Here is a 15,625-nt window from a genome sequence, read left to right as displayed (position 1 = left end):
TGACAGACTCCCGCATGCGCCCGGCCGGGATCCACCCGGCACGCCCACCAGGGGGCGACGCTCTGCCCACCAGGGGGCGATGTTCTGCCCATCCTGGGCGTCGCCATGTTGCGACCAGAGCCACTCTAGCGCCTGAGGCTGAGGCCACAGAGCCATCCCCAGCGCCCGGGCCATTTTTGCTCCAATGGAGCCTTGGCTGCGGGAGGGGAAGAGAGAGACAGAGAGGAAGGCGCGGCGGAGGGGTGGAGAAGCAAATGGGCGCTTCTCCTGTGTGCCCTGGCCGGGAATCGAACCCGGGTCCTCCGCACGCTAGGCCGACGCTCAATAACAGCTTCTTAAAAAGTAGGCATGAGGGATGGAGGCAGAGGCAGGGAAAGACCTAGTGCAGGGGTTGGGAACCTTTTTGGCTGAGTCTTGAACGCCACATATCTTAAAATGTAATTCCGTGAGAGCCATACAATGACCCGTGTACGTTATGCATTATCCAATAAAAATTTGGTGTTGTCCCGGAGGACAGCTGTGATTGGCTCCAGCCAGCCACAACCATGAACATGAGCGGTAGAAAATGAATGGATTGTAATACATGAGAATGTTTTATATTTTTAACGTTATTATTTTTTTATTAAAGATTTGTCTGCGAGCCACGTGCAGCCATCAAAAGAGCCACATCTGGTTCGCGAGCCATAGGTTCCCGACCCCTGACCTAGTGGTTCAGAACTAGAACTGTTCCTTCCTATTTTTGCCGTCAATTTTACTGACCATTCTTACATCCTAACCCTAAATCAGAAAGAGACTGTAACAAATCATCTAAAAACAAAGGGAGTTCTATTTAGCAAATTTAAGATTATCAAAATGTAGCTAAATGAACTGAAACTTCCACACTAAAAGAGGAGGGTGTATCCTGCCATCTAATCACCCAGATTTCTGCCTCCAAAGGGAAGAACAGTCCATAACCATACTAGGGTATTCAATAGGGCAGTCTTCCTTAAATGGGAAATTTACTCAAAACTATCTACCTGGATCTGCAGCTTATATGGACACAAGAATTTTATTCACTATTCTTCATAAAAAGTGGTTTGTCTTTACCATTCACCTTCTGCAACCCTTTTTGAAAAGTTTTTACTAGATTTACAAGCAGTGACTTACTGAAATTTAAATGAGATCTATCTTAGTGAGTAGCCTCTTTGGCTGATCCAAATGTAAGATCTAAACCAGCGGTTCTCAACCTGTGGGTTGCAACCCCGGCAAGGTCGCCTAAAGCCATCGGAAATGTAATGCATATCACAGGGATTTACATTCCAAATCATAACTGTAGCAAAATTACAGTTATGAAGTAGCCACCAAAATTATTTTTTGGCCCTGGCCGGTTGGCTCAGTGGTAGAGCATCGGCCTGGCATGTAGAAGTCCCGGGTTCAATTCTTGGCCAGGGCACACAGGAGAAGCGCCCATCTGCTTCTCCACCCCTCCCCCTCCCCTTCCTCTCTCTCTCTCTCTCTCTCTCTCTTCCCCTCCCGCAGCAAGGCTCCATTGGAGCAAAGATGGCCCGGGCGCTGGGGATGGCTCCTTGGCCTCTGCCCCAGGCGCTAAAGTGGCTCTGGCCGCGACAGAGCAACGCCCCGGAGGGGCAGAGCATCGCCCCTCCCGGTCGGGCGGTCGGGCGCATGCGGGAGTCTGTCTGACTATCTCTCCCCGTTTCCAGCTTCAGGAAAAAAAAAAAGAAAAAGAAAAAAAAATTATTTTTTGGTTTGGGGTCACCGCAACATGAGGAACTGTATTTCGGGGTCATGGCATTAGAAAGGTTGAGAACCACTGATCTAAACAGTAGAGTACTCATTAATAAAAGAAGTCTAAGAAGGCTCAAGTTGTTGGCTCTGTAGGTACTTACACGTGTATCCTTTTCCTGTGCATTTCTGAAACTCCTATTTCAATATCACCATATATTGAGTTATTTCAGCATTTGCATTTACCAAGTATAGTACCCATGCTCCATTTGTTCATCCCGTTCCCACAATAGTCTGTGGAAAAGCTGCACAATCAAGATGGCCTGAATGGATGTGAGACTGCCTATTATTTTACTCACCAAGTTTTGTCCTGTTTAAATATCATATCACATTCATTAAATAAATATTCTTTGAACAACTTTTCTGTGTAAAATTCTAAAGGGGGCAGTGCATCTAAATAATTAGTTTAACCTTCAAATAGCTTACAGCAGTTCTCAAATTGAACTAGAGAACCCTGGTGGACCCCCTGAGACTTTTCCCAGGAAACCATTAGGTAAAAACTATTTTCATAGTAACTAAGACCGTTTTCACTGTGCTTGTATTTGCACTTAGGATGCAAAAGCAATGAGAGGGTAAAACTACCATCACCTTAATACAATTTAAGACAATGGCACCAAACTGTAGTAGTAATCATATTCATTATCTTCATGTGCTCACAGTTTAAAAAAAGAGTCAATTTTACTTAAGCATGTGTTGATGTAAAAGCCAAAATTATTTTTATTAAGTCTTTACCCTTAAATTCACATCCTTTTACTATTCTGTATAATCAAATGGAAAATAAGCAAAAAGCACATCGCATTTGAAAGTGTGATAGCTGTTTTAAAGCACATGCAGCTGACCCGTGGTGGCACAGTGGATAAAGCACTCAACCTGGAATGCTGAGGTCACCGGTTCAAAAATCTAAGCTTGTCCAGTCAAGGAACATATGGGAAGCAACTACTATATACAAGTTGATGCTTCCTGCTCCTCCTTAACCCCCTTTTCTCTCTTCCCTCTAAAATCAATAAATAAAATTTCAAGAAAAAAAAAACTACACACAAATAAACTATACAAAGAAAATCACATGAACTATGCTATGAACTGCAAAATGAATTAACCACCTTTTCACAAGGAAGATCATTTTTACTTGAAAAAGTGGCTGACAGAAAAACTATGTGGTGTTCAGACCTCAGTAACTGACATTTTCTCAAAAATTAACTGACAGTATTTATTGCCAGTGATAAAAATGTGATGTTTCAAGTGACAGAATTCTGCAGAACTTGTTTCTGACAGATTTCCATTACTTAAAATCCCATGATGAGCCTGACCAGGTCGTGGAGCAGTGGACAAAGCACCAGCCTGGGATGATGAGGACCCAGGTTCGAAACCCTGAGGTTGCTGGCTTGAGCACGGGCTCACCAGCTTGAGCAAGGGGTCACTGGCTCGGCTGGAGCCCCCTGGTCAAGGCATATAGGAGAAAGCAATCAATGAACAACTAAAGTGCTGCAATGACGAGCTGATGATTCTCTCCCTTCCTGTCTGTCCGTCTATCTCTCTAAATTAAAAAAAAAAATGATGTGGAAAATAGTGGGGTTTTTTTAAAAATAGTTATATTTTTGTAAAAATATTTCACCTATTTTAATATGAAGTAGACATCCTATTTTTAAATTAATAAACATTTTCAAAATTTCTCAGTTTCAATTTGTAATGTAGTAAATACCAAAAGTTATAACACACATAAACAAAAGTCTTGAGTCCTCAATAATTTTTAGGGGTAAAAAAAGTTCCCGAGTCAAAAGATTAAGAACCACTGGCTTACAGTGTAATAAGAGAGCGAGAAAAAAAATAACCCAAGGTAGAATGTGATGATGATGCCCTACTACTCCACCTCTTCCTAAACTCTGATACCTACCAGGCTCTTGAAAGAATTTATTTAGCCCTGCTGTCAATATAATCAAAATGACTAATTCATCTAGAAAGCATGAAAAGGGCTCAAGTAATATCATGATAATGTGTTAAACAAATTTGAATTTATGGGGTTTTCTTTACTAAATAAATGGCTAGAATTAAAATTGGTTTTATTTCCCTGATATAAACTTAGTAAGCCTATAAAGAAAAGTCTTTCACAAAGAACTATTTGTACAGCTCTCTTGGAAATGCATCCTTTTTTAGGGGAGGGGGTGACCGAGACAAACAAGGGACAGACAGGAAGGGAGATGAGAAGCATCAATTTTTCATTGCATCTCCTTAGTTGTTCACTGATTGCTTTCTCATATGTGCCTTGACCAGGGGTTACAGTAGAGTGAGTGACCCCTTGCTCGAGCCAGAGACCTTGGGCTTCAAGCCAGCAACCTCTGGGCTCAAGCCAGCGACCATGGGGTCATGTCTATGATCCCACACTCAAGCCCCGCACTCAAGCTGGTGAGACCAAGCTCAAGCTGGCAACCTTGGGGTTTCCAACCTGGGTCCTCTGGGTCCCAGTCCAATGCTCTATCCATTGCGCCACCACCTGATCAGGTGGAAATGCATCCCTTTGCTTATCCTACCTTGAAGAATACTGAAGAAACTGGTAGAGGTGGTGATCATTTCTGGAGAGGGAAACTGGAGAGAACTCACTGTTAATTGTATGATCTTTTAACTATGTACATGTAATAATTACTCAAAAAGAAATATTTTTAAACCATTTTGACAACACCCACTTCTCTAGTCTTTTACCTCAAATGCAAATAGTAGATATGGATATCATCAAACACATATTTGTTATATTAGCAGTGGACACACATCTTAGGTATCTGACAAAAGCATCAAAAGCAGTCCATCAACCTGGAAGTGATCAGCCATTGATTACCTGAAGGAATACCTGATTATAGAAGTATCTACTAATGCTATCCTTCTAACATAACTGATATAGTCGCTACTTCAATTTTAACTCTTTTCCTTTTTATCTTCACCACAGCATTTAAGAGATTTTTCTCACCTGGTCTGTGGTGGAATAGTGGGTAGAGCATTGGACCTGAAACATTGAGGTCGCCAGTTCAAAACCCTGGGCTTGCAGGGTCAATGAACGTACACAAGCAATCAATAAACAACTAAAGTGAAGCAACTATAAGTTGATATTTCTTATTTCATTTACCTCTCTCTCCTCTCTGTAAAATCAGTAAATAAAATCTTTAAAAAAAGAAATATTCTCTGAATAGTAGCAAAGTGGGTAAATTTAAAGATTCCTTTAAACCAGTGGTAGTCAATCTGGTCCCTACCACCCACTAGTGGGTGTTCCAGCTTTCATGGTGGGCGGTAGTGGAGCAACCAAAGTGTAAATAAAAAGATAGATTTAACTATAGTAAGTTGTTTTTATAAAGATTTATTCTGCCAAACAGCAAAAGTCGGACATAAAGTACTTGGTAAGTAATTATTATTATATGCTTTAACTTGCTTTAACTCTGCTTTATAAATTTTATAAAGTTAAGTTACTTCCCTACCTTATAAATCACCATTACTGTGGAACCGGTGGGCGGTTAGAAAATTTTACTACTAACAGAGATACAAAAGTGGGTGGTAGGTATAAAAAGGTTGACTACCCCTGCTTTAAACCATGCAGCAACATTAAATTCAGATCTAGCTTCTACTATGTACAACACCCTATGACTTGATAATGTAACACTCTGTAACACACAATGTTAATGTAACAATGTGCACCTGGATCTAAACAACTAACTATACAATATATAGATTTAATGATTACACCAATGAGCCCTGACTGGGTGGTTCGGTGGATAAAGCATCATTTTGGAGCATCAAGGTCCCAGTTTTGATCCCTGGTCAGGACACATATGAGAAGCAATCAATGAGTGCCCAACTAAATGAAACCAAGTGGAACAGTGAGTTGATGCTTCTTTCTCTCCTTTCCTCCTCAATGGAAAAAATTTTTTTAACTATACCAATGAAAAAGACTTAGGGATTTTAATCAATTCTCAGTTTAATGAGCCAGTCTTATTTTATGCTGTGGTTACAAATAAACCTAATTCAAACTTGGGATACATTAAACTGCACAGGGCCCAGAATACAGGAAAACTGGACCCACTGTATTTTGTACTTACTAGACCAGTCCCACTTGTGCCAGGTTCTACGGCCATACATATCTAGGCTGATGCAGACATCCCCTTTCATTGTCCACATTTACATATCTTGCTTGTCATCTGATGCTTATTTCCATGCTTAGTATGAACCAGCACTCCTGAATCGTTTCATTTTTAATGATGATGACACAAGTCCTCATCATCCCATACTTTCCTGAAATGGTACTTCTTTAGACCAAATAAATAAATAAACAAACAAAGGAAAAGAGAACACTCTAGTTCTGTTTAGGGGTCTTCTCTATAGGCTTAGCGAATGTAAACATAGTCCACAAACACAAGCTAATTACAAGTTACATAGCACAAATTTGCTATCTTTAAATTACCCAATATATTTATTCAAATCATTCCTGTATTTACCAATAATTTTATAGGGTATCATATAAAACATTACCAACTGCCATTAATTATAGAAAAAAACATTGAGTTATAAGCAAGTATAATTATAAAAACAATTCCATAAAATACATTATTAAACTACCATGAATTCAGTTAGCAAGACATTAAAAAATACTGTTTTTCATTTTATCTCTACTTCCTATATATTTCTATTTTCTATATATTTTATAATGCATATAAACACATTAATACAATAGCACAGGAACATCATCTATAAGTAAATGTGATTTGGAATGTGTGATCAAAATTTTACCTACAAGGGTGACAATCAAGTTGAGGATCACTGCCCCAGAATACAGGGCCTAGCTCAGTGTTTTTCAACCACCAGTCTGTCAAAAATGTCATGGGGGTCAGCGAAAAAATTAACCACCCTGATGTTGTATGAAAATTATAGATGAATTTGCTTATGTTCAGGGTGATTTCTGCCTTAGCGGTGCCCGAAATAACTCTATTTTCATCAGTCCCCAAATGAAAAAAGGTTGAAAACTACTGGCCTACCTGACAAAAATGTCTCCTAATCTCATTTCAAAGATCCAAAGATCAGAGTAAGAAAGTAAAAAAACAGCCTGACCAGGCAGTGCACAGTGGATAGAGCGTCAACCTGAGACAGAGGACCCAGGCTCAAAACCCTGAGGTCGTGGACTTGAGCGTGGGATCATAGACATGACCTCATTAGTCGCTGGCTTAAAGCCCAAGGTTGCTGGCTTGAGCAAGAGGCCACTGGCTCAGCTGGCACCCCCTGGGTCAAGACACATATGAGAAAGCAATCAATGAATAACTAAAGTGCTGCAACAATGAGTTGATGCTTCTCATTTCTCTCCCTTACTGTCTGTCTGTCCCTCCCCCCTCTGTAAAACGACCAATCATCAAAAATTTCAGAGTAAAATATTTTGGATATCAAGTTACTGTAAATTCTAGCATGGAACATTATAAAATAAATGCTTGAATTTCTAGATTTTATTAATGACTTAAAAAATGTGAACAGCAATTTGTTAGCACTACATTATCTTAGATCTGAAAGCAATCTGTAATTGTCATATTTCAGAAAGACCCTACATCATAGGTCAATGGTATTTTTATTTCATGGGCAGGAAAAATTAAGCAAGGAGAGAATGTCTTGACCCAGATCACTAAATTAAAACATTTGCATTTTAGAAAATTTCCAAAGTATAAGAAACTCCCAACTTAAAAATGAATTTTTGAGTACAATCTATTGGCTTTCTTTCAAAATTCATTTTCTCTTTAAAACAATAGTAATTTGATTTCCCACAAAGTCCACTGTATATAGTACACAAATAGTCATATACTAGTGTGAATCGTGAAGTATTAAAAAGAAAAACAGAACACTTGGCAAAATTCTGAAATTGGTTAAACTTTGCTTTAGCTGTCTTCCCACCTTCCTTCTGGTGCTCCTACTATTTCTTTCTTTTCTTTTCTTTTCTTTTTAATATAACAGGAGAGAAATGAGTCTAGATGGGGCTGCTTTGGCTGACTGAGAAGTCAGAGAAAAGGGGACCTTGGAAACAGTTTAGGGGGTTAGCCCCAAATGAGCTGCTGCTGCCCATTACTTCCCTAGTTGCAAGTCTCAGGGACCCTTAGAGTTTAGGAGATGCTCGTCTGTGGGGGGAGAAAAGCGCAAAGGGCTGCACGCGGTGCTCCTACTCTTATCTCCTATAGGTCCCTCTTATCTCCTCACAGTTCCCTACCTGAGACACCCACTCAAAATTTCTTCCCCTTGATCTACCCCAGGTAATCAACACAACCAAACACTTGACTTAATCATTAACATTACTAAAATGGCCCTTGACATCTGTGTGTCAAGAACCCTTTGAAAATCTCAAAAAAGTTATGGATCCGCTCCTCAGAAAAATCAAATAGGCACACACATACAAAATTTTCATACCATCTCAAGAGATTAGGATCACAGGGCCAAAATATATCCATAAACCCCAGAACTATAACATCTAGGTTAAAAGCCCCTGCAACTAACTATAAATATTATAAAACCTTAAAACCTTTGAAGAATCTGCATTTTAAGAGACTATAAACACAGCCAGGCCTGTGGTGGTGCAGTGGTCAGAGTGTTTGGTCTGGAACACTGAGGGCGCCAGTCAAAACCTTGGGCTTGCCAGGTCAAGGCACATACAACAAGCAAGCAATGACCAACTAAAGTGAAGCAACTATGAATTGATATTTCTCGCTCACGCCTGCCCTTCTCCTCTCTGTAAAATCAATAAATAAAATCTTTAAAAATAAAGACTATAAATTCATACTATACTATATATTCAAATGTATAAACTCTGTTAGACTTCAAGTCCCCTCCCTATGAGAGCATAGGGTTTTATGCTCTCATTTCCATGAAAGGGGAGGAGTGGACCTATTTCTAAGCATGGGTTCTCTATTAAATTGGATTTTATAAGCCCTACCCCTGTATCAATAATGCTCTAAAAATCTGTGTGTTTTGCTATCATAATTCTTGGCAAATCAATACCTACATACTTACACACATATGTACCTACACACAGGGTTGGGCAAAAATAGGTTTACAGTTGTGAGTATATAAGACAAAGTTTATTCTGTTTATCCCCCAGAGTTTATTCTTGTATTATATACTTTTCTATATGAACAGCTATAAATCTACTTTTACCCACCCCATACATATGTATATAAACAGATACACACATATTCAGAAAATTGCTTTCAACTCTTAATTGCCACATTGTTTTTGTCCCAATGATTACTCAATTTCATGTTGCTAAATTCCATGATAAAAATCCCATAATCCCCATACTCACCTTCTTCAACCCACACTGCTTACCTCTACCCATTCTTTCTCAACTTCCCTCAAAAGGCCCTTCTTCATCTACCTGATCCTCAGATGTAGATACTCTAAAGGTTGCCCTTAAGTCTTTTCCTCACTCCTGATGTTATACTCTTTTGCAGTTTCTACATGACATTATGCTAAGGAATACAAATTCATGATTCAAATTGACCCCACTCCCCTTTCGGCTCCAGCCCCAAATCTGTCACTAAGTAGCTATTAGATGTATCTGATTCCCACATCTAAAACCATTCTCTATTACCTTTCTCCTCAAATTCTATTCTTTCCTATACATTCTCTATCAAAGTGGGCGGTAGGGACTAGGTTGACCAGCACTGCAAAAGTGGGCGGTTTTTATAAAAAGTTTGACTACCCCTGCCTCAGACTATCAAAACCCTCCTCCAGCTTCTTCTCCATCAGTAAAACTACTACTCATCCCTCCAAGTCCTACTTCAACATCCCCTAAGTGAAAAGTCTTCCCTTACCTACTTAATCTTCCTGCCTCACCCATCTCCTCCCTCCTTCTATAATCACACCACTCTTTATTATAGTTCTCAACAAGTTGTATTTAATTAATTATTTTATTTATTCATTTTAGAGAGAGGGGACAGAGAGAGAGAGAGAGAGAGAGAGAAGGGGGGGAGGAGCAGAAAGCATCAACTTCCATATGTGCCTTGACCAGGGAAGCCCAGGGTTTTGAACCTGCAACCTCAGCATCCCAGGTCGATACTTTAACCACTGTGCCACCGCAGGTCAGGCTCAACAAGTTGTATTATAGTTAGTTGAGCCCTTATCTCTCTCCCCTACTAGACAAGGTCTAGGGTTTGTTCCTCTAACACCTAGCACATGCCCAGAATATTGTATATCTTTAATCAATGTCTGGTGAATAGAAGGCAAAACTCCAAAGTAAGGACACACTTAAGGTTATTTCTCAATGGAAGGTACACCTCATACCCTTTTGAACATAAAACAAGAATTAAGTTCCCCAGTTCCTAGATCCTCATTTCTAGTCCACTGCTTAGTTTTAAGCAATGTTTCATGAGGACATTTCCTCACTTCCTCTTGTTCTTTGTAGGTTTAGCTGCCAGCCAAACCACATTAGCATTCAGTAGCAGCAACAAAACAGATTCACCAAGTTCTGAAAAGACTTTACCAACAGTAAATTACAAGCTTTTTTGAAAATGGTCTTAATGTTTATGCATACAAAACTCATTCTTCATGATTATGAAAAACGCTTGGCATAGTTTATTCAATAGGCACTACTGAAGAGTTAAGAAAATGACCGCTTAAACTATCAGCCAAACTTGTAACCACAGAAATCAACCTGCATGAATTAATCTAAATACTATACTTATATACTAAATACACTAGAAATAGCAGACAGTCTAAAAATCACCAAACTGATGACCCATATAAAAGTAGCTCTTTGAGCTTCTTTTAAAAACAGTATACTTCCGAGCCCTGGCCGGTTGGCTCAGTGGTAGAGTGTCGGCCTGGCGTGCAGGAGTCCCGGGTTCGATTCCCAGCCAGGGCACACAGGAGAAGCGCCCATCTGCTTCTCCACCCCTCCCCCTCTCCTTCCTCTCTGTCTCTCTCTTCCCCTCCTGCAGCCAAGGCTCCACTGGAGCAAAGTTGGCCGGGGGGCTGAGGATGGCTCCATGGCCTCTGCCTCAGGCGCTAGAATGGCTCTGATTGCAACAGAGCAATGTCCCAGATGGGCAGAGCATCGCCCCCTGGTGGGCATGCCAAGTGGATCCCGGTCGGGCACATGCGGGAGTCTGCCTGCCTCCCCGTTTCCAACTTCAGAAAAATACAAAAAAAAAAAAAACCCAAAAGACAACAACAGTATACTTCCTAAATTCCAGTGATCATCCCAATCTAAATTTTGCCAGGGTCATTTACTCTATCCCCAACAACTCCCCCAACACACACACACACACACACACACACATGGCTTCCATAAGAAATATTATCTGGTGGCCCAACAGTAGTTTGATTAGGGCAGGTTATGAGATCTGGGATTCTGGAGAAGATTCCTTATGGTCATCTTATCTTCTAAGTGACTGCTGTTGACAGAATACAGATGTGCCTTCTAGGGATCACAAACATTGTTGTCTGAACTGCCTCGTAGTTTTTTTATTTGTCTTTAAAAATATATACTAAAATAGCTCTATAAAGTTGAATTTCTGACTTTTCTTCAGTTCATATTAATATTCACAACTGCACTGAGTGGGATCAAAAATAGTCTAATTCTGAACTGCATTTCAGTAAAAATGTATACTCCAAAGTATATATAAGCCACTTATTTTCCTTGAGCAATCAAAAATTCATCTTCCAAGTTTTGTCTATATTACATCAATATAACCAGACAAAGCTTTCTTGTTGCTCCAGGATTAAAAGTTCCCAAAAGTTCAATGTGGTTGTAATCTTCTAGAAACACCTAAAATTAATGTTTCACCTGCTTTTATTATTTCTCTTCTAGCTTGTTCAGCTTCGTAAAAAACTGATGGGTAAAAACACTATCTGAAAAAAACATGAACGTGGATAATCTACTCCCCAGCTAATAAGGAAGGAATTATGGTACATAATGCACAAAAATTAACATGTATCCGAAGCCACAAAAAACACTGATTGGACTTAGTCTAAAAATGTTTCTAAAATAAACTGAACAAGTGGATTTTTCACTGCTGTTTTACTAAGCATTCATGGAAAATTACATTTGTGTAAGTTCAGGCTGAAAACACTAGCTGGAGCTCTCAAGGAAACCATGAATGCACAAAGAGAAAATGTCCTTTAATATTGAACATTTTTTGAAATGTTTTTTACAAAACCAAAGACTGATATTTGTAAGGTTGATTTTCCAAATACTTTTTATGCGTGTATTAGTAAGCATCACACTGAGTCACACACAGACACCTAAATTCAAATATCACATTGCGAGCCCCAGTCAGAGTACATGGAAATGCTTCAGGTGAGAGTAGACACTTCTGACACTCAGCAACCCACAGCGTTCCTCCTTCACCCTCCAACTCTTCACATGTAACTGAGTGAATACAGGCTTACCTAAAGACATGACAGAAGCTGCACATATGCAATAACTTCCTGTTCTCCAGAGGATTGGAGGGTGTGCTTCTAAAGGCTGACAGGTCATGGTTCTTCCAGAAATCAAAAAAATCAGCATGCCTTTTCAAATACTTGTGAGAAAACACTTTTAATTTCAATAATTACTGTTCCTCATTATTATTCCCCAACAAACATTTACTGAATGCCTTACTACATGAAATATAAAAAAAATGAATCCAGACTCCAAGAAGTTTATATTTCCCTTAAAACTTGTGATAACTTCACATAAAATACTTCTTGGAAGACAACCCAAGGGTGTAGTTGAACCTATAAGCAATGCAAATTCAGGTATTTAAATCATGGAAGGTCGGCCTTTAACTCCCTAGCAAAATTAGAGATGAAGACATAATTGTGATTAAATTTTTTAAAACCCTACAATTTTGGGTTCCATTGGAATATACATGAATTAGGAGGGAAACCTGAAATCCTTTGTTCTCGAATGACTTTTATATCTGAACAAGGACTCCCATTACCTCCTACTCCTATAGTTACTTCCCTAAGTAAAGAAGCTAAATTTCTGTAAAACCTGGTAAGAAAACTATTTCCATGAAAACTTGGGGAATAAGAAACTTTTATTTTTCTAAATGAGAATATGACCACTGACTACTAGCAAAAAGTCATTTTCTCTCATATAAGCTGAGTTTGAGATGAGGGTGAGGGGAGGCAGGTGCAATGAAATCAAAGGACTCTAAATAAGGATGCTGTCAGAAGAAAAAAAAAAAGTCACTTGACACAAAAAGTGCTACACACAATTAAGGACCCAAGTTAAAAATAAAGTATACCACATTACATGTGATAACTGCATGTTTGCTTTCACGCTCAATAAAATAAGAAAATTACATTCCGATGTGAAGACAGAAATAGTTGTTATTTTCACTACTTTACAGGATAACATGTCAAGAACCTTCAAACACAAATTCTAGGGAGTCAGGTCACTACTGAATAACACATACAAAAACCCAGCACCTCCCTCCCTTTCTCTTGAGTGAGGGAATAACCCAATAACTTACTGTTCAAGGCCAAAGAAAAAGAAAAATATTTAAAGGTTGGATAGAGATGAAGTGGGAAAAGGATGACTGTGACCGCAGATATCTTGGGACAAGGTTGACAGGTTCGCTCACACTACCTTTCACCCTAAGAATTTCCCAATACATTGTCTCTACACACATTAAGAAAATGTGCCATTTGCTCTGACCACTGACAGACGTAAAAACAATTGACACTAGCTCCACAATCAGCAATTAACATATTCGAATATAATGCTTGACAAGAAGGGATGGAGACCAAGCAACAGCTCCTCCAACTGGCTGGAGCAATTACCATTGCAAGCCCTAAAAATATTAAGATTTTTAAGCAGCTTCAAGTTCTGATAAGCACAGTCAGATAGATGCTCTGTAGAAACTTTGGGACCAGCAACGACACAACAGGTGAGAGAAGCGATGGACATCATTGCACAGCGAAGTAGATAACATGCAGGGTCAAACCACTGAGTCCCAGAAGGCTGAGGATGTGGTATAATAATCATGCACAAGATCATCCAGAGCCCTTGTTTTTCCAGTAGCAAAGATTCGGTTCCTTCCGAGGGTCGCGTCACTCCCCTTCTCCCTCACCCAGGGGACCACCACCCCAGGCACAGGAAGAATTGAGGCTCCGCCACGGGCAGCATCTCAGCCGTGGAAACCGTGGAAGAAAACACAATGTTGCTCCTTATTTCTGCGTACAAAAGGACTTTGCGCCCTCCTCCTCGAGCTGCCGCCGCTGCTGCCCAGGCCGCCTCCTAACTTGCAAGAAGGTGGGCAACGCGCCATATTCCAGTGTCCCCCAGTCTACCTGGGTAACAAGCCCACGCCGCCCCGGCGGGAGGGAACCATCGGAGGCTGCCCAAAGAGCCAGCCTCCTCTCCCGCAGGAGACAGCGGCTCCGGCGCCCGACTCGGCCCAGCCCGCCGCGGCGCGCCGCCCGCGGCCCAGACCTAGAAGAGCCGAGGGAGAGAGCCGGGAGCCGCGGCTCCGATCCCGCGCAGCCCGCCCACCTCCTGCTCCCAGGCCCGGCGCTCTCTCCCGGGCCTCCCGCTCCCGAGCCCACGGGAAAGCCGGGCCCGGGCCCCTGGTTCCATGGTGGAGAGGAGGCCGCGGTCCCGAGAGCTTTAGGCGGCAAGGGAGGCCGGAACCCTGGGGCTCCTGGGAGGGCAGCGACTCCCTCCCGAGCCCGCCAGGACGCCCGGGGCCTAGTGCGGCCTGCGCATCCTCGGAGTGGCGGTTTGACTGGGCCGGGCCGGGGCCCCCCACCCGAGGCGGGCCGAATCCGGCGGGGGCCCAGACCCGGAGCCGGGGGCGGCAGGGCGCCGGCTGCGGGGCGGGCCGGCCGGCCGGCGGGCGGGCGGCGTGTTGCGGCTGCGCCGGGGCTGAAATAGCTGGAGATTGCGCGGTAGGGCACTCACCTCAGAGCGGCTGCGCTACCGTGGGCCTGCGCCGTGGAGACTGCGACCGCGCCGGCTCCTCGCAGCCTCCTGCCACCAGCGGCAATGGCGAGCGCTGCCGCCTCTGCCGCCGCCGAGGGGGAGGGGTGGGAGGGGAGGCACGCAAGCGACGCACGGGCTCGGCTTCCCCGCCCGGCGGTCGCCATGATGGGGAGGTCGGCGCTGCTTCGACAGACGGCCGGGAGGTTTCTCTGCGGAGGGCTCTTGCCGGCCTCCGGCAGCCTGCCTGCGTTCACGTTTTGCTTCAAAAGTTGGGCTGGTCCGAAGCCAGGAAAGCAGCTGGATTAGTCAAATGTGGACGGCCCGAAAGAGTGGCGCGAACAGCCCAAAATGGTTGCTAATCTGGAAATAGTAACATTTCTCGCTCTCCAGCCCGGGAAATTAGGACTCCTGGATGTGCAAAGGCAATCCGAGTTTCACCGCATTTCCCTCTGCGCTGCCTTGCCAGTTGCATCCTCGCCCTCTCTTTGGAATGACCTTTGCCTCATTTCAGACCCTTCCCAGGTATTTAAAAGCAAGCGTTTTTGTGCAAAGCAATATATTAATTTATTCGCTCATTCATTCGTTCGGCGAACATTTCTGGAGAACACTGTGGCAAATATTTTTCTGGGTGCGCTGGATATGTACCTGTTATGAAGACGTGCTCGCTCTTACGGAACTTCTACGAAGAGTGGAGGGAGTCAGAAGCAGTAGGGACTCCAGAGGTAGGGAGAGGTGGACAACAGAAAAACAATCTGAAGTTTAGAGACATCTGAGTGGTTTTTGTTGTTCTTCGTCTTTAAAAGTGCAATTAGGAGTCTACCTGAATCAAAATCACTTGGGCTGATTATTTAAGCACTGGATCCCAATTGGTGTCTCCAGAATCTTGGCTTCTTACACAGGAACCTTAATTATTAACACCCCCTTGAA

At 42.1% G+C, this 15,625-nt stretch overlaps 1 protein-coding gene across 5 annotated transcripts in view; it reads right to left on the bottom strand.

Moving 5' to 3' along the window:
* Window positions 1–14,791, bottom strand: part of NRF1 (nuclear respiratory factor 1) — a 135,941-nt gene extending 121,150 nt beyond the window's left edge. Inside the window, exon 1 of one of the 5 annotated variants that reach the window (XM_066262293.1) lies at window positions 14,678–14,791. The gene's annotated coding sequence lies outside the window, so the exon portion shown is untranslated. Of the gene's footprint in view, window positions 1–12,177; window positions 14,628–14,677 lie in introns of those variants that run through there. The other 4 variants (XM_066262295.1, XM_066262296.1, XM_066262290.1 and 1 more) reach the window with 4 other exon arrangements.
* Window positions 14,792–15,625: the final 834 nt, after the last annotated feature.

This window comes from Saccopteryx bilineata, chromosome 2, assembly GCF_036850765.1.
Source record: "Saccopteryx bilineata isolate mSacBil1 chromosome 2, mSacBil1_pri_phased_curated, whole genome shotgun sequence".
NCBI lineage: Eukaryota > Metazoa > Chordata > Mammalia > Chiroptera > Emballonuridae > Saccopteryx > Saccopteryx bilineata.
The sequence above is the reverse complement of the archived record's forward strand: the minus strand, read 5'-3'. Positions and strand labels throughout refer to the sequence as shown.